The sequence below is a fragment of the Corvus cornix genome, chromosome 2 (genome assembly GCF_000738735.6).
Source record: "Corvus cornix cornix isolate S_Up_H32 chromosome 2, ASM73873v5, whole genome shotgun sequence".
Classification (NCBI taxonomy): Eukaryota; Metazoa; Chordata; class Aves; order Passeriformes; family Corvidae; genus Corvus; species Corvus cornix.
This window is the reverse complement of record NC_046333.1, coordinates 10,296,144-10,315,900: the sequence shown is the minus strand read 5'-3', so window position 1 is coordinate 10,315,900 and position 19,757 is coordinate 10,296,144. Positions and strand designations below refer to the sequence as shown.

General features: G+C 42.2%; 1 protein-coding gene across 2 annotated transcripts in view; it reads left to right on the top strand.

Annotated features, from left to right (window-relative positions):
• The first annotated feature begins 9,381 nt into the window (after positions 1 to 9,381).
• LARP4B (La ribonucleoprotein 4B) overlaps positions 9,382 to 19,757 on the top strand; it is a 57,002-nt gene continuing 46,626 nt past the window's right edge. For both annotated transcript variants that reach the window (XM_039548767.1, XM_039548766.1), the window contains exon 1: positions 9,382 to 9,470. The gene's annotated coding sequence lies outside the window, so the exon portion shown is untranslated. The remainder of the gene's footprint in view (positions 9,471 to 19,757) is intronic.

Sequence of the window (19,757 nt, the reverse complement as noted above, 5' to 3'; positions counted from 1 at the left end):
CATCATAATTTGGAAGAAGAAAGAGTTTGTGCTGATGTCAGCATTGCAGCTGAGTCAAGGAAGCACTGGGAAGACAGGAGGAATAAACTCTAACACCCTGCCTCCTCAGAGATAGTTGCTTCAGCCACTCTCTTTGAGTCTTGAAGCAACCAACAGCCTCCACAGAAGCTCTGTGGTAGATGAGGAAACAGATCAATCAGAAATTTTCATGAGAGCAACTGTAGTTTATACAGGAAAATGCTTCCCCTGAGAAACATCCTGAGGATCAAGGCCCTCTGGTATGGAACATGTTTGAGATGCCAAGATCACTACTTGAAACATGGAATGAGAAGAAAGCATTGTGACGTCTCAAATAAGATCTAATTGTGTTATCTTTCCAAGTATTAGAGAATGACAGGTGTGAAAACTGTCCCTCTTACTGGAATTGTTCTGCTGGCTGAAAACCAAAAATGAATGCTCATGTCATGGAAAAGGGCTCTGCCAGAGGCAAGAGGATTCACAGGGCTGCATTGAATAGATCATCTTGTCAATTTCTAGGGTTCAGCAAGCCTCCAAAGACTAGTTGTCCTCTCTGACAGAGGGGAAGAGGTGCAAAGAACAATCAGACATGACTTTACAGAATAGACCCGATGGTCTTTTCTTGTGGAGATCTTAGTTTGTTCTCTGAGGGCCTGCCTGCTTCTGCAGAGCACAAGGGACACATCAAAAAACCCGATGAGGGTGGGTATATGTTACACTCTATCTGTAAATTATGGACATAAAATAACTGGAGACAGGACAGCAGAGTTCCTTTAACACAGATAAACCCCAGCTGCTATGATGCAAAACTCAAACCCACTCTGTCCCTCTGCCACAGGTGACAAGGGTAGGGGGTCTTCTTAAAGCAGCTCAGAGACAATCAGCCCTTCTCTGTCCCTTTTTTGCTACTTTCCTTAGAGTTACAGGGAACTTGGTGTCAGTTTATCAGTTTAGCAGACAGAGGCTAGTGGGCATCTCTGAAATGCCCTAAAAAAATCTATCTTGAAATATACATGCAAGTATAGGTAAAATTCACCATAAAATTATTTAATTCTTTTTAAATATTCAAGAATTATCTGAGATTTTCAGGACTGGATGTTATCAATTCCCAGTGACTACCGATTTTCATGTGATGTTTATTTATAATGCATAAGCTGCCACTGTTTTTTATTTATATAGCAGAGTAGCGGAGATCTACAAAAGAATTAGCTTTTAAACATTGCAGCATGGGAAGAATGACACCCTTTTTTTGACTTATCTAATAATCACCTTGAGCTCTGCAGTTTCAGGAGCAGTAAGCTCATAATTCAAAAGGATATGTGAAAAGAAGAAAACCAAGAAGTCGTTCTGTCCTCACTAATGAATACAACAACCAGGGTTTTCCTGCCACCTTTGCCACCATCCTCCCTAATCACACCTTCTAGCAAAAGTACTTTTTGCCTCACTGAGAAAGATGTAACCTCCTAATCCAGCCATAAGGTGTAAAACTGTCAAAAAGATCCCTTTTGTTGGGTATGTTTCATTATAAGCAGTAGGTTGGCTTGGTTCTCGAAGCTGTGTAAAAAACCACCAAGGCCAGGACCAATCATCTTGGGGGACATGGAAATGAAGTGTCAGGCACTGTACATCCAGTACTTGGCAAAAGGATACATGGTCTCCCTGCTTGGACGGAGCAGTTTCGGTGCATCTGAAGAAGTGTTACACTGCTGCAGGAGACAATTTGCAATTCCACTCTTCTTGGCATGGCCTGGGAAGTCCTTTCCCAGCCACACCAGCTGCTGGTGGTCTCAAAGGACTAGAGAGCACCTGGGAATCTCTAGCACTGGCAGGCTTTTTGGATAGACTCCTTTTTATCTGAGCCACAGTGACCGTAAAAAACAACAAGTGTTAAATTACTGCAGCCAACTATGCCCTTAGGAAATCCTGGTGAAAAGGACTATCCAGCATTTTGACATAAAAGCATCTCTCAGACCCTACAACTAGACCACAGCGGTTCAAAGTATTTTTTAAACAAATAATAGTCACTGTTTTATGGCATTTGAAACACTAAAGTGTGTCTGAATTTCATCTATTTACCAGTCCCTATCAAGTTCTTTATTATAAATCTGAAACTTTAGCCACCTCCCTGTACATAACCTGCCCTGTATCCAATACACAGATGAAACAGCAGCCTGCAGCAGCTTTCTTTTGTGGTGTCAGGACAAATTTATGCCCTTAGCATCCCACTGTTGTACATATTTTATAGTGAAACAGAGGAAGGACAACCCTGAAGCTTCCCAGTTGAAGCAACATCACCCGGACCATACAGGCTACACAAGAAATCTGGAGAGCATTTCTGTGTCACAGAGAGGTATTTGATGCAGAGTTAAAGCAGAAAACCACATTTCTCCAAGTAAATTAAAAATTTAGGAGAGTTCTGTGATTTATACTGTGTTCTATGTTAATGCTATTATATTTAGTGATACGACTGATACTAGATTTAAGGGAAGTATTGCTTTAGAAACAATTCTTTGTAAGCAATGTTTCACTTGGCCTGAATATTAACTCCAAAAAAGAGACACTTCTTGAATTCTACGTTTGGTCTTTTTGTACATAATATTCTGCTGTGAAGGGAGAGTCATATTAAACAATCTATCTGATGACAAATTAACTAGCAGCCAAACAAAATGTTAATTCCAGGCAAGGAGTACATTTTTGCTGAAAACTGGAAAAAAGGTTGCCACAAATATGTTTCTATAGAAGGTATATGCTTATTTTTCAAGTCTTGAGTATTTAAGTTACTACCTTTCAACATTTTATCCCAGTTCCCTATTATGCCTTACCCAATATATTTCTCCTATAACTAGAAACATTTGATATTCATAACTTTGCAATTCATTCATTGGGGGCATGACATTTTCATGTAATTTTCCTCATAGATGTCCAACATAATTGAGAATGAGAGAATTAAAATTGCATCCAAACACACACAGAGAAAATACAGAAACAGAAAATATTAAAATCTATGAGGACAAGAACAAGAAATACAATTAAGGATGCTCAGATTTGAAATTGGAAGTTTGGGGTATAAAAACATATGTATATATGATCCCCACAGAATCTTAGTGTAGTGCTTAAGAGGACAGAAACACAAAATTATAATAATTTTTCAGAGCATACACAACTTCTGCACAGGGCCTGCTACAACACAGAGCTTAAACATCTTCATGCCTTAGTTTGCCACCTGTTGATAGAGGATAAATACACTCATACTTCACACAGGAGCTATAATGATATTTTAAGACTGTTGTGAAGTGTTCAGAAACAGTAGTGACGGAATGATGAAAATAGGTAGAAAGGCAGAAAACTGCTAACATCCTTACTGATAAGAAAATCTGAGTAGATTCCAGACCTCTTAAATTTTTTTTTACTCAGCCAGAAAATGTATAAATTATACATTTTTTCATTAATGTTTAATTAGCTTTTAAAAATGGGTCCAAGCTAAAGAAATAAATATGTCACAGATTAATAACTAAACAATAACTAAATCAAAGACAGAATATTGCTCAAACCCAGAATATGCAAGATCTGGTTTGAAGTCCTGACTCTGCTACAGACCTGCTACCTATAGACAGAGTAAAGCCTGTGCACAAGTCAGTTTTATGGTAGTGCAAAGTCCAAGAAACAGAATGGCAATTTTCAGATTTGTGATTATGCTCAATTAACAGTAATTATTACTGTTAAACTTAAACCACCTCCTGAAAGTTTGCGATCAGCTGCTGTTAACAACAGTTTTGATATTTATGGAACCATCTACAGCTTAGACTTTTTTTACAGGGTGTTCATGAAACCCCAGGTTTAACGACGGCTGGCACCCACACTACAGCGTTATTTTAAAATGGTCTCTATGCCTTAAAGAAATCAGACTCACCCACTGCAGGGACAAGGCCAGAGGGAAAATCTGCTGAGTGTGGGGTTGTTTGAACTGGTTCTACAGCAGCACTTTAGAAGGCTTGATATCAAACACAGCAGCTGATCCGAGGAAGACACAAAGTGCTCGTGTTCGTGTTGTCAATCACACGTGGGCACTCAGCGCTGCTGTCTGGGCATCAGAATTCCATTGCAGTCCAGCTGGATTTTGGCACTGGATATAATTAAGAAATTGTCTCATGATAGCCTCGCCACAGTGTTAAAAATGATTGTTCAACTAGAAAAGAAACAGATCCAAAATATCACCTGCTTTTATCAAGACTCCATTACACATCTGCCCTTAGTTGAGAAAGTGAAGAGTATGCCATTAAACATCAAAAAAGAAGAAAAGTTATACTGGAACATATGTCTGTCCACCTCATCTAAACCTGGATCATTCCTTCAGTTAGAGATGCATGGGGTAACAGGGATCATAAATCTATGTGATCTATAATGGACTTTCATCAGTTTACTTGATAATTAATTTTCACTTAGCTACAAAGGAAGCCTGAACATTTCACTGAACTATAGGATACCACATGGAGCTGAAACTTAGATATGCCTATCTTGTATAATCTTTTGGCAGGTCACTTAAACTCTCAGTCTCCCCTCCCCGTGGAAGAATTACTTAGTTTCTCCTCATCTCCTCCACTCTGACTGTTGAGATGGTCTACTTGGAACAAGGACTGTCTTTGACACTGACAAATATTTACTTGTGACTTATGAAAGATACTGATGTAGAAATAATATATATTTAAAATGCCACTCATCAAATCTATACAGTAGAGACTGGTTACAGGATACTATTAAAGTTTTATGACAGGAATAGCCCATTGTGTACAATCATTTAGAATCTTAGGTTTCAAACTACCTCTCTTCTTGCAAAGCTGGATAATAGCTTCAGGAATTGTAAAATATTACTTGGCTCATAAGGTCTCACAAAATTGCAGAGTACTAAGTGGTTTGTGACTTTTGCCAAGTGTTCCAGGTCAGCAATTCTTAAATACTAATGATTCATGAAGCCTTATCCCATAGATCTGAAGGATAAAATATTTTATTAGAGTGTGTTTCAAAGGTAAAAAGAAATAAACATAAAACAACAACAAAAAGCCAAACACAAACCAAAAAAAAAAGAAAAAAAAAAAAAGGAAAAAAAAGAGGTAGCCCAAACAAGGAACTTCCTTACAAAGCAGAAATCTAGTTCTGTGTTAGTGGAAGTTTTTATCATACCACCCAAGTGCTTCACAAATTTCAATGAATTAATCCTCTATGCTCTTGTGAGGAAGGAAATATTATCCTTTTTACTGTATTCAGAGGAAATCATAAAGACTGTAAATCCCAAGTGTTTCAGTACATCCAGTCATTTTTGAGGGTTTGATTTTCTGATTGCTCAATTCTAGGTTTAGCTTCCAGGAATACTGCATTATTTACAGTTCTTCTTTTTATGGAGTCATCTTCTTAAGTATACCAAATACCTTTTTTTTCACCTGAACTATGAATCCTAATTAAAAATCCTACAGAATGAAAGAACCATCAAGGTTGGAAGAGACCCTCAAGATCATCTAATCCAGCCATCAACCCAGTACCTCCATAAGCATCCCTAAACCATACACCCAAGTGCCACATCCAAGCACCTCTTGAACACTTCTGTTGCAGTGGGGATACTGCAACATACATATACCAAACCAGGAGTCCCGTGGAAAGGAAATATATATGGACAGACAGATTCTTGCTAGCTGTTTCAGAGAGATGTTTATTTCTCCAGCCGCATGGCCGGAGCTCTGCCCAGGAACTGTTCCAGTCACGGGACCAAGGGTCCTTCTGCCCGCGCAGGGAACACAAACCAACCAATGGGAACGAGGCTGAGCAGGGGCAGGGAAACCCCGTGTCTGTGCCCTCAGGGCCCCTCTCCCAGGGCTACACGGTGGGGGAGGAGACCCCAACACACTTCCAAAGACTCCACTGCCTCTCTGGGCAGCTCATTCCAATGCCTGACCACTCTTGCAGTCAACAGGTTTTTTTCTGGTACCTAAGCTGAACTTCTGGCATAACTAAAGGCCATTCCCTCTCATCCTTTCACTTGAGTTTTGACAGAAGAGACTGACCCCGACCTGGCTGCAACCTCTTGTCAGCGAGTTTTAGACAGCAATGAGGTTCCCCCTGAGCCTCCTTTTTTCTCCAGACTAAAATGTAATTTTAAGAATATATCATTAACATACTGAGAAGAAACTAACATAGTCCTTTCTTTCTATATCTGATTGACCACAGATCAAGGAAAAAACTAGTTAGTCTAATCTTGCTCGATTTTTCTGGATTAACAGTCTGATTATTCATGGCCATTGTTCCTTCAGAGATGCATTCTCTCTCCTCACTGCTGAGTTTGAGATGTAGAAGAAACAGGAGTAGTTTCTATTACCCCACAACATCCACTGTTGATTTGTAATATTTCACTCCTATCTCGGCACACACTCCTCAGCTACCAGGGTACCAAGGAAAAACTCAAACCTCTTTGATCTCAGCAGTGTGCCATTAAAAAATGGAAGCATTTTTAGAGATTAAGTTCCACATCTTCCACACTGAAAATTAGAAGGGGCCCAGGCAAGTAGAAAACACGTATTACTTCCAAGAAAAAGTGTTTCACCAAGTCTTGCATGGGAATAGAGCCTGGGGAGACATGAAGACTGCATGCCTAAAGGGGTAAGGAATTTTGAGGCCCCTCTAGAACAAGGATATAATGGGGCTTATGTTGTTTGAGAGTTTAAAATCAGACCTTTCTTTTTTTCTTTTCTTGACAAGAACTGCAGTCTGCTGAAAAATGGTCTGGCATTAAAGAGCAAAATTATATTGAGCTCCTTTATAAAAAAAATTTTAAAAAGCATTAGGAATAGCAATTGTTTCACTGTTTTAGACTTTCACGCACTCGTTTATACATCAGCTGCATGGTGACCACCTAATGGATCAGTGACACTCCCTGCGCTGCTTGAGGCACTGTCTGTCCTTCTAAACACCCCTGCTCAGAGCTGGTTTATCCCTTTTCCTGATCAAGCTCTATCCTACCCGTCTTCCTCTGCTCAGTTTTTTTTTCCTCATGACAATTCTGCAAAAGTGAAACAACTTACTAAGGAAAACATCCCCTCGTTTGCCCAAGAGTGAGTGCTGAGATGCACTTCCCTCCATGAACAGCAAAGCTGTGTCCAGCAGGGTCTGAGCTCATTCCAGGCACTGGGATGTTCTTTATTGCCCCTACTAGCAAGGGATTTTTAACAATACAGCAACACAACAATACAATAACATTAAAACTGTTGCAGCAACACTTCAAAGGTTGCTTGGGTGTCCTTAAAATGGGTCTTCTAAGTTAATTGCTGTATTGTCTCTATGGGAATTTCTAGCAGATGCCTGGAAAGCAACCATATGACTCTTATCAGTGAGGATTAAAAACTGCATTATCCTATCTGGATTAATTTCTGAGATGCAGATAGCAATGCATGGTACTGATAATTATTGACAACTGGTTGTAACGTGATGTAGTTTTGCCACACCTGAAGTAGAAGACAAGCTGAGGACTGGGAGCAGTCCTGGAAGACGATCCTTTCTAGACTTGTGTTTTCCCCTAAATCCTGAGATGAAACCACAGGTTTTCCTTTTGCCTAATTAGCTGTAGTAAAAAATAGATGATGATCTGTACTAAATAACTAGAACTGTTTGACAAGACTTGTTTGTTCTTTGGTCAAACAAAAGAACTCTCGAATCTTGTGGGGCTCACTGAAGTTTTATATAACTGAAGATTTATTCCTCAGCTCGGTAAGAGCAAGAGGCAGGGAGCTTGAGGCTGAGAAGTCAGGAGAGACCTACAGAGACTTTACCCCTGGCAAAAGTCCCTCATGCTCCATCCAGAACGTCCTGTGCTTGCACCTGTGTGCCTGCATTGCCTTTTCCTTCCCATGCATGGTGTTCAATCCAGCCTGACATTCTTCAGCCTAGGACGAAGCAACTTAAAACAAAATGCATTTTTACTTTCCAGCAGTTTCTTTGCTTGTCAAGCCTTGGCAGTGGCAGAGAGGAACCTTTCTGTGGGGACTAGAACTCACTGTTGGAGGGAAGCACTGTGTGGATCCTGCTTCACATTTCTGCTGCAGCCCTTGTCTTCCCAGGATTGTTCCTCAGCCCTTTGCTTCCTCTGCCTCCTCTTCCTCCATACAACAAATAGCGTGAAGCTGGTGAGGCACTGGAACAGGCTCCCAGAGAAGCTGCGGATGCTCCATTTCTCTGTTACAGGCCAGGCTGAACGGAGCTTGGAGCAACCTCGAGTAGCAGAATGTGTCCCTGCCCATGGCAGCGGGGCTGGAACTCGATGATCTTTAAGGTGTCTTCCAACCCAAACCATTCTGTGATTCTATGAGACGTTATTCAGGCTTTCATAGCCCACATGAAACACAAGGCTCTTTCATTAAATACTTTTCTCCTAAAATCCTATTTATCACTTCCTTTTGAGCCACAGCTGCTGAATCTTGCTCCACAGGAGCTAGGACACTCTACGGTAAGGTCTGTAATTCTGGACAGGCGCCTGGCACCTGGGCCCTCCCGTTGCTGCCATGGCAGCGTTCCAGAAGGCGACAATATGCCCTGTGTCAACGCACAGACCTGGACGTGCACCCACACCCGCAGTCCCCGGTGAGGCCCGCCGGACTCGGGCACTGCCCCAGGCCCCACTTCGTTCCTCCGCATTGAAACGCTGCCCGGGGCCGGCTGGACACTGCCCCTGGACACACGCGGAGACACTGGAACAGGAGGCACCGCTCCTGCGACAGCAAACGTTACCTGACCTTCCCTTCCTTTTCCTTCCCCCTCCCCTTTCCTTCCTCTTCCCTTCCCCCTTCTCTTGCCTTTCCCGTCCCCTTTCCCGCCACTTCCCGGCGGGGCGACGGCGAGTGCGAAGGGACAAAACGCCTCCGGGGGAGGGAGATGGGGCGGGTGGTGCCGACCCCGCCCCCGCGCGCCCCTTCGTGGCGGGTGACGTCAGGCGCCTCACGCGCCGCTCCGCGCGTCACACGCCGCGCGCGCGCCGGGGCCCCCTCCCCCCTTCCCCGCTCCGCCAATCGGCGCGCGGCGGCGCCCGGCGGCCAATCCCTTCCGCCAGCGGGGGCGGGACTTCCGCCGAGAGCCGGAAGCGGGTCTCTCATGCGAGCGGGTGGTTGAGTCTCGGCTCGGAGACGTTTCGGGCCCGGAGCCGCCGCCGCCCCCCCGCGTCCCCCCCGCCCCGCCCGCCCCCGGCGCTGCCGCCGCCCGCGCCCCCTCGGCCCCGCCCCGCGCTCCGCTCTCCTCCTCACGGCATCCGGCGGCGAGGCCCCGGCGGCGGCGGCGGCGCGGCGAGAGGCCCCGGCGCCCGCGGGAACTCGACAGGAGTGAAAGGCCCCGCGCCGGCGGAGCCCCCCCCCCTCCCCGTGCCCGCCCGTGTCCCCCGTGCCGAGCCCCGGCCCGAGGGCGGCGGCGGCTGTTGGTGACAGGTGAGTGCGAGGGGCCGCCCGACCCGCGCCCTCCGGGCGGCGGCGCCCGCTGGAGCCGTTCCGCACCCGCATCTCCCGGTGCGGGGGTATGGCGGGGCCGGAGGGGGAGCGACACCCCCCGCTCCGCCGCCCCTCGCACCGGGGAGGCGGCCGGAGCCGCCATCTTCCCACCCGAGGCGGTTCCCGGGGGAGAGACGGGAGGGAGGAGGAGGATCCCGGCTCGGGGCCGCGGTGGTGGCGGGGGTAGGGCGGGCGAGCCGCCGGGGCCGCTCCCGCACTGCGGCCTCGCCGCCCCGGGCACAGCGGGTGAGCTTTGCCCCCGCGCCGACGGGGCCTTGCGGGAGAGCCGCGTGTGCCGTGGGGCGAGCGGGAAGGGGCGAGCGCCGGGGGGACCCGTCTGGAGCCATCCCGGCTACCCGGCCGGGGCGGATGGGCGGCTGGGACCCTCCGGAGCAGCAGGCGGTGCTAGCCCCTGGCCCATCGCTCCGGGCACATCGCTGACTTTCCACGCGAGCCGTGTCCTGAGCAGGTGAATTGCCGGCGGGCCGGGGGTGCGCCCAGGCTGCACAGCAGAACCTGCGGGAGCAGACGGCACACGGGCGCTGTGTTGCCCCCAGAATTTAGTTGTTGTTGGGCCTTTGGTAGCTGCTTCAGCGAAGTTGTTTTCACTCTCAGTTTCAGTTTGCCCAGGTGCTCAAAATTGCTACGTCGCTTTGTCCACAGTTTAACCAGATGTGCACTTGCCAAACAGTGTTTGTTGTACGAGATTCCTGTGTGGCAGATAAGTATAATTATTTTTATTCTGCAGGTAAGCGAATTGAGGCAAAGTGGTTAAGACTTGCCTGTGGCCACAGAGAGAGAGAGCTGGTTTCAAAACCACTGTTTAAACTTGAGTCACGGTTGGGGTAAAACCATGGGAATTCTGGTTTCCGATTCTGCGTCTTGTCTCTGGCCTAGTTCTGTTTGCCTCTGAATCCTTAGTAAAATTGGAGAAGGAATCTCTCTTAAGTACTGCCTCAAGGATTGCTATTGTAAGGTCTGTCTTGTGGTTTAAATTTCACGTCAAACTTATCTGATTTTTACACATTGGATAAATTCTCAAAGGTCAAAGCATGTTGTATTTTTTTTTCAACTTGCTGGGATTTCACAACTCTTGGGTTTTGATTCTGGTCTGGTAACTTTTTATCAGTTGAACTTTCACTTCTCTCTGCTGACTTGTAAGCATTTCTTCTAGTCAATTCTCAAGATATGAAGCTAATCAGCTTAATTGCTCTAGTTATTAGAACAACATTGATATTTTTATATTTTTTAATTTTTTTGTGGGAGGTGAAAAGGAGGTGAAAACTAGGCTGAGGCCTGATAATGCGTATACAAAAACCAGTATATATTTTATATATAATGTCTACAGAAAATTTTCCTCTTCTAGATTTGCTGTTATTTATGTGTGTATGCTCTTTATGTGGAAGCCACAATTACTCATACATTTAATTGGTCTTATGCTTTGGGGAAAAAATCTCTTTATTTGAACGAAGGTAAAAGTTTTGCTTAAATGAATTAATTGAAAACATTTGATCTCTTGGATGTTCTTTAATAAACAATTGTATGTAATTGGGTCCTTAAGCACACACAATGTTCTGGGTTAGATTGAATTGTTTACTTTGTGTTTTTTTCTGGGGGTTTTTTACCCATTGACACACAAACACCATAAGGGAATAAAGGTGTCAGCGGAAGTGTGTGCTGCCTTAGTTGCTTTTTGTGGCTGGCTTTAGTGCCAATATACACATAGAAAGGTATGAATGACTGATACATATTTATTATATATATTGCATAGATATGGGGCTGTATCTTAAATCTGCTTCATTACAGAGCAAAACAGAAGATCTGGAACTGGAGGCAATTGTGGGGGCTTGGGGATTTTGTTTGGGGGTTTTTGTTTCTTTGAGACATACAGAAACCATGTAGGCAGTTTCTGGTGATGATGTTTTATTTCTGTTAGAGTAAAGTTAAATACTTGGTTTGTTTACTGAAATGCAAAGTCAATACAGTCAGGTTTGTCTAATCTACGTGGTCTGTGCTGATCTGTTGCTGCGTCCCTTATTAAGTCTCTCATCTTGCAGTGGCTTTGGCTTTAAATCAGTTGAGAGCTTAATTGGCATGGTAATATAAACTCTTTGTTAAATATTTATTACATTACCTCACAAAATGCACATGCTAGACACTGAAAAGGCATGCTTCTGACCATAGTGCATGACAAATCTAAAGTGACAGCTTAAAGGTAGCAAAAAAGGAGTTACAAAAAACAAAGTAATTAGGTGTAGATATGTTCCATCAGTTTGATTTTTTTAAAACTAGGTGGCTTTTAGGACTGTCGGTGCTATTAATGTTTAATTCCATGGTGTCTGTATATATTCATCAGGCATTCACATTCTCGTAAATTAACAGGTAAGGCACACAAATAAGATGTAAAGCACTTGACTTACCTTTTCTTGTGCCTGTGCTGGAAGGAGCAGGTTTTGCAAAGGCCACAGCCTTATCGATCTTGAAGGGCACTCTTGCCTTGGAGGTGCAAAGGTGGCTGTGGAGGTAGCTTACAAATGCAGTGTCAGGAGGGCTATCGCCGGCAGAAAGCAAAGAAATGTATTCTGGAGTCTGGAGAATATTAAGCTTTGGGAGTGTGATTTGTGTGCCTGTGCATGTGTGCACACATGTGAGAATCTGTTACATGATGTACGACGTCGTGAAAAGTGTGGTTTACAAAGTGCTCTGTTGCTCTATGCATTTACTAGCAAAATGACATTTTTAGACAACAGGTTTGTCTAAGTCTTGGACATAACTGTAGAAAATCTTCTCAGGCTGCGATTTTTTCCTGTATGTAATCAGTGATACTCAGCTAACAGGAGTATTAGAAGTCTCATGCATTTGCATTCAGAATGAGCACACAGGTATGAGTTGGAAAGACAGGATGTTACAAAACAGGACGTTGTAAGGAAGAAAGTTAACCCTCTCCCTGCAGTTTTGAAAGAGGTAGTGATGTGTGGAGAGCTGTGTAGAAGATGAGAGTAAAAGCTACTCTTGTAGTAAAGGCCCTGGAAAGGTGTTTGAGCAATGTTCTGAAAGCAAGGCATGTGCATGCTGAAATTAATACTCTCATTTTAGTGCATATACAAGATCTAGATGGGTGGATCTAGACGTACTTCTTCACCACAGAAGCCAGTAATTGAATTACGGAGGGGAAAGTGATGTAAAACTTAAAACTATCACTATTTCAAAGTTTGTGATCCCTCAAAAAAGACAAGACGCACACGTGCACCTCCTCTTCCCCTGAACTGGTAATGTGCTTTGTCAAAGGTACCAGTTCTAACTGTATTTACTGTATTTTCAAACTAATGCTTTGGGAAAGCTCTTTGTTTTCTTTTCCTGTGAATTAACTCCTCTGTGCTAAACTCAAGGCTAGCTAGTGTATCATAACAGTCAAACACAAAAATAGCACTCTGAAGCACCTTCTCTGAATATAGAACTGAGTGATATTTCACCTGGTCAAAAAATGCTTTGGTACTGTAAATACTGGGTCATTGACGAAGACCCATTCCTATTCCAGCAATCTGTTTCTTTCTCTTTAAGCATATGCTGACTTTGACTGTCTAATGATAAAAATGTGTCTACAACCAACAAGTTTGTGGAACTTGTTAGAAACAGGAGACTAGCAGTCAATTTCTGTTCCACCCATTCATCTACTCAAGTTCCATAAAGTATTTCAAGATAGAAACAAATTCTGTTAATTGGTTCCCAGCTGGTGGTACTTAAGTTTTGGTGATGTGATGGAGCCAAGGATTTATGAAATCACTGGTCTTTCACTTTTGTGTAACTGTTCCATACCCTTTCTAAAGGGGGGGTGCCCCCCCATTTGGAAGCAGGTGCTATGGAGCAATACCTGCAGACAACAAAGGTACTTTGGAGTGCTTAAATTAGGTGTGACTGTAATACAGCATAATAGTGTGATTAGGACAGCCATGACAGTGTTCATTCTGTGATGTGTGCTGCTGCAGGTATTTTGTGTCTGGGTATGTGTTTCAGGAACAGCAATTATCTCCAAAATTGGAAGTCTGACAGAGGTTGCTAATATGTGGCTAGCTGCTTGGCCTAGAACATTGCCGGGAATTGGGGAAGCGCTGTTTTGACGCCCTGATGAATCACCAATTTCTTTGAGTCTTAATCTTTGCGAATGCTCTCGTTTACCGTGGAGGGCTGGGCTATGCATATTCTGGATCCTGTCAGTCCAGCTCCTTAATGGGTAGTTGAATGATGTAATACAAAAGGAATCAGTTGTTCATAAGCTGAATGGATTGCCACCTCTGCACTTCCAGCAGCTCTGTTGTTATTAGCATAAGGCTGTTGGTGTGTAAGGAGCTGGTGTTCCAGAGAGCATATTCTATAGTAAAGGCTTATTGGATTGCTTCTGTGGCCATGTAGAGTTCATAGATGTATCGAGTTCAGTGTACATGTAGTGGCAGCTATACCAGCTTTGAGTATATGTTGCACATATAGATGGAAATGTGTAGACATCTGCCTACTGTGGTAGCTTGTGATGAATTAGACGCAATTGCTTTATCTGTTGGGGACTCCTTTCTAAAGTTCCAATATCACTTTCATTATTGAAAACAGCTAGCACTGGCAATCAGACTTCAGAAATTACACCTGCAGATGCTATCAGAATTTCACATGGGGCATGTTCAGGAATATACTGAGTTTTCAGTGTAGTTGTAGAGCGTATGGTTATTTTACTTAAAGCTTGTGCTGGGCTCTTTGGAAGTCTAAGTAGTGTATCACCTTATTTTGCTTTTAGATTTCTTGTGGTTTTTTGCACAAGTATCTAAACAGTCTTTTCCCTTTGGATGGGTTAATTTTCCCTCAGCCTCATATTGGCCCTTCCGTACTGGCTTCTGCAAATAAGCAACAATAGTGAATACCTCATTGGTGCTATTCATAAGGCGGGTTTCCATCTGTCTTGTTAGTGGAATTACAAACTTGCTTAAAACATTGTGTATTTCTGTTACTCTGTTAAAAGTGTTTATCAGTGTTTCTCAGTAGATCTAATGTTCTGCAATCTGTTTTCAAGCTAAGTATTTTATGATTACAGGATGCCAGTAATCTGACAGGGAAACCTGAGAAACAAAATATTAGTTAAATAGTAACTATGTTGAGAAAAAAAATTTGATAAATCTCATTTGGCAGAAACTTAATGAAAGGTTTGAAAGCTTTACGGTGATGTCTCTTGGCAGCTTTATGGTTTTGTTTTCGGTCACTGTTGGTATCCATATGCGTATTTTCACAGGTTGTGATGCTGTCACAGGTTGCCCCACAACAGAGTCTGACTCTGACTGTTGTTCAAACAAGGAACTGATGAATCAACAGGCCAATGTCCAAAGTAGCTTGCTTTTCCATACCCTGGTGCTGAGGGTTTATGCTCAAATGTTTGGATGTATCCTCCTGGTTTCTGATTCTTGTTCTAGGAATTAAAAAGTAGAGCAAAAGTGAAGAATTTACTGGGGCATGGTTACTTTAAGTGCTGAGATACCTATATGTGCAGAATTTGCAGTCTTATCTCAGAGTTTCATTGCCATTCAATGTTGTTGCTGCCCGACAGGGACAGAAATGGTCAGCATGTTGCTGTTTAAAGCAGCAAGGCAAACAATTTGGGTAAAATAGCATTGTCTACATTGGCATGTCTCCAGGATCTTGGGTTTGTGTCCCTGCTCATGTTTAAAGCTTTTTTGTTCAATTCTTCATAATAAATGCCAAAAAAAATTATGCTATAAAGAAGAGAAGGGACTCTTTTTAATGAACATATGTTGCAGCTTAGCTTACAGTCTATTTTTTATGATTATAATTTTCTTGGTTAACACTGTGTATTCTAACTGCCTGGATTCAAGGAATCAGTTGAATTTTTAGAAGGGTCTGCACCCAGTTATTTTGACTTGCAAGGAAGAGTTATTGTCATTAAATCCAAGCTAAAATATTGGCAGTCCATCCTTTAACTGTGAGTCAAAACCTGAATTACCAGTAGTTTTGATTACAGTGATACTCCAGGAAGGTGGGGTGCTCTAACTGTGAACAAATGTGCACCCAGGAGGTGATAGTCTTCCATACAGTGTTTTAAAACTAAGCAAGATTTGCTTCTGGTTTCGGCAGAGCTTGTAATGGAGGATGGTAGCCTTTATTAAAAGAGGAAGTAATACTAAAATGACTGGATTATTTGGGTTAAATTCTATTTTTGGTGAAGAGGTTAATGAAATAATCATTGGCGAAGAACATTAGCTTCCTTTTCTTCTACAAAACCTTAAAGTTAAATGATTATTCTTCTGTAAGTAGTTACATTTCACGTTAGATTTGGTCCTGAATGTGTTTCAAAACTTAAACTAACATTTTAGGTCAATGAATGCTTTTCAAGTCATCTGAAAAAAAAAAAACCTAAACCCCAGAGCTTGAGGGGACTTCATCCCAGGCTGTTTGTTTTGCAGAATGACTGTTTATTGAAGTAGTCTTTGCATAGTCAAGGACTGCTGTATACATTTGTGTTAGGAGAAAACTTGTCACTGCACCTTTTTGCTTATTACTGGCATTATCAACATCTTACTTGGTTATATATGCCTCTTGCCTGGACTTTATGTAGTTATAGATCCTTTTCTCTCTTACTTTTCTCAGGCCTGTTGTGAGGGAAGATGTATTCCAGGAGTACTGTAATGGTTGTCCCACTGGTTTGCATCAAATCTTTCCCAGAATTCTAGTTCTCCGTGCATTTGAATATGAGACCCTTAGTGTTAGATTTCTGCTTCCCTGAATTAAGAGTTTATTGTATGGTCCCAGAATGTCATGATGAAGAACTTGGCAAATTGGCTTTGAAGCTATGTTTGTGTCTTAAATAATAATTCAAAGTACTAAAAATATTAAGGGTCCTGGAAATTCCAAATGCAGCTTTTGACCTCCTCTTGCTTAAGTGCAGCACTGATTGCAGACTTGAAACATGGAATCCAAGTAACAGCAGTATTCTAAGATAAGACTATTAAGATCTGTTAAAGAAGGTCAGACTTCCAACCTCACCCTTGGAACTGCACTAAATATTAACCCTATAGCTTCAAGTGGTGTTTTTAATCTTGTCTTCTGTCATAAAATACTGTGTCTGCTTCTGCCAACTTCAGGACTTTTCTGAGGAAGATGTTGTTCATAAAATCCTGCCCAGCAGAGCTGGGTTAGTTGTTTCCTTTACCTTTGCCAAGTGTCCTGCCTGGAGTCACAGGCAGGCTGTGAGTGCCTCAGCCACTCTCTGGTAAGCAGTGTAGTGAAGAATGCGGAAAACTTAGAGTTGGTATTGGTAAATCGTGAGGAGGAACATTCAGTAATTGAAACAAGGAAGTTCGTTGTTCCCACATTGCCAGACTTGACACTCTTCATGCACAACATTTAACTTGTTCCCTCTAAGCAAGTGCTAAATCTCCTGGAACCTTGTCATGTGTTACAGCATTTGAAGATTTAGTGTTTCTTTGAAGAACTGGAAAAAGCCAAATAGACCATCAGTTAATGCATCTTAGCTTTAAAAACTTGAAGCAGCTAGTAAAATACTGTAGAACTGGCAGTTGTTTTGTTAAACAAACAGAATTTATGAAAAGACAAGTCCACTTACAGTGAGCCTGAGATGCTGGTGAGTACGTTATCCAACAAAGTTCAGTATCTTTCTAGTTTTCACTCCAAGTCAGGAATCAGTTTGTCTTAGACTGAAGCTGTCTCTCATGGTGAAAGTGCATCAGTCTCTGTAAACTTCACTGCTCTCTGTGAGCTCTTAGCATGTTTAATTGTTGCTTCCTTCAGCAGAGGACTAGGAAAATTATTTTCATACTTCCCTTCAGTAGCTACTTTAAAGAAAAGCAAATGCCAAAAAAAACCCCGTTAATCTCATTGGTTAAGTGAGAGCAGGCGAGTTACATGGGGAAAGAAGGGAAACAAAGAAAATACATTATTATGCAAGATATTATCTTTGCATAATAATTCCTCATATGTGCATGAATTCAGAGAAGATATTGTAGGTTGAGACAGACTTGGTGTCCAGAGGGCCAAAGTAAATTTACCTGCTGGAAATAAGATGTGTATCAAAATAAAGAACTATAGTTCATAGAAAAAAATATTGGAGAAGTCTTCTACGTGGCTTTTTCTTCGTGTAGTATCTTGGTTGGTTACGGGAAAGAGCAATATAAGCCTATTTTAAGAGTTCAAGAGTTTAAGCTACCGTGTAGTGTCCTGTCAATGACTATTTAGAAATAGTACGGGAATGAGCAATATTTTGTGAAATCCAGTCATTAGGGGTAACAGGTGTTTGCTGCTGCCTTACCTACTCCAGGGCAAGCTTGAATTTTCTCGCCAATTCAATTTACTGTTTCTAATCAATTGCTCTTCTGCTTTCTGTGTGTACAGAAGTGTTGTGCAGCTTTTGACTCATGTGACATTAGAAGCAACATGGATGATAATAGTTGATTAAGGTGAGATTTTGTATTTGATGGTGCTAAAATTTAGAAGCATATTTTTGTAATGCTTTCCATCATTTTTTCCAATCATTTAACATTTGCATGAAATGACAAAATTAATTTCTGCATCAGTGAGCAGTATTTGATATTAAATATTGGTATTAAATTAAAACCCTGGAACAGTCTCCCAGCTAATTTGTTGGCATAAAGATCTCTGAAGTTATTGAGAAGCTTTGACTTTTAGAGAAAATGCGATTAGCCTATCAAAGATCATCCCAATATATCTAGAATTAAAATTTGTTTAGAAAGTAAACAATTTTAGCAGTTAGATTTGTGCTTATTAGTAAAAATACCAAGACTTTTCTTTGTATTGCCTCAGCTGTACCTTTTGTTTACAGATCAGAATACTACTGCACTGGACACTTCAAGCATAGGCTGTTGCCTTGTAGCTTAGGGAGGTGTAACAGGTAAATGCAGGTGGATGGGAGTGTTACAAGAAATTAATGTGAGCAGTGGGTTAGTATAATATGTGATGCCTCTGCTCTGATGAGAACCTAATCAGTTTTTAAAATATATTGATTAAAGAAAAAAATCTTGCAGAAGGAGGGAGCTTCCATCACATTCTGCAGTTTCTCTTAGCCCATGTTAGGCATAAATACAAGGGGGTTTATATACTTAGTCATTATTTAGGCTGGCTGGTTTTATAAGATTATATGAAAAATTAGTCTGGCTCTATGGTTAGGCTCATTTAACAAAGGTATTCCAAATGTAGTTTGGAAGCAGAGGCAGATATGAAGTGCTGTGCAGAGTGTGGGGTCCAACTCCCAGCTTGTCCTTCTTTAGGCACTTTAAAGTGTTGTTTGCCCTGTGTTTAGGCTTAATTAGTTTTCTGATTATTTCAATGCAGAAGACCACTGGTTTGCAGTGGCCTATCCTTTCACTCTTTAATTCAGTACAGGCAGTCTGCAATCTGCTGGGGTTTCTCTTGTGAAGGTCCTGCAGGTATGTTGCTGTAGCTCTTACTTTCTGGTTTTGTTTTATTAAATTGTTATAGGAACTACCTGTGATGCTTTGTAGCGGGAGTAACAGCAGCAGCAGAGTGATGTGGACTTCAGCTATTCAGTTCTACTCAGAACTGAAGTACTTGGTTTGCAGTGCTCTGCTCCTCTGGTTTCCTAGAGTAGGACAGAAGGATTAATGCCACCAGGCGTTCAGCTTGGGTCCTCTCTCCTCTACTGCTCTTCTGGTGGTCACAGTAGTAAAGTGCATATGCAGGCAACTACTGTGTAGTTCTCTGTTTAACTGAAGAAGGGGGTGTTCAAATTTATTCAAATTCTGTTCTTGCTGGTGATGTTTTCTGTCCTGGAGAAGTAAAAAGTCACGCCAGAGCTGCGAGGTAGGGAGGAATTCAGATGCTCACAAATATAAGGGAGGGCAAGTGATGGAGCATTTTAGTGGAAAATTATTATACTTCGAGGTACTTACCTAATGTACTTGAGTAACAAATTCTTGATCTCTTTCCTGAGAAAATTAAAAGACCTTTTCCCTTCAGTGTGAGATGTTTTCTGCTTTTTGTAGGCCTCGGTAATGAATGTAAAATGTGTGATTCTACATTCAGCTTATCAAGAGAGAATGGGATTGTGGAGAACTATGATCATAAGTAATTTATATTAAGTTAGCATCCCACTTTTCTTTTCAGAATTGTCATGATTTGGCTGAGCTGCTAGCAATTTAACTCTGCCATTTGAGGGGTTGCTTAGAAAATGCGCAAATC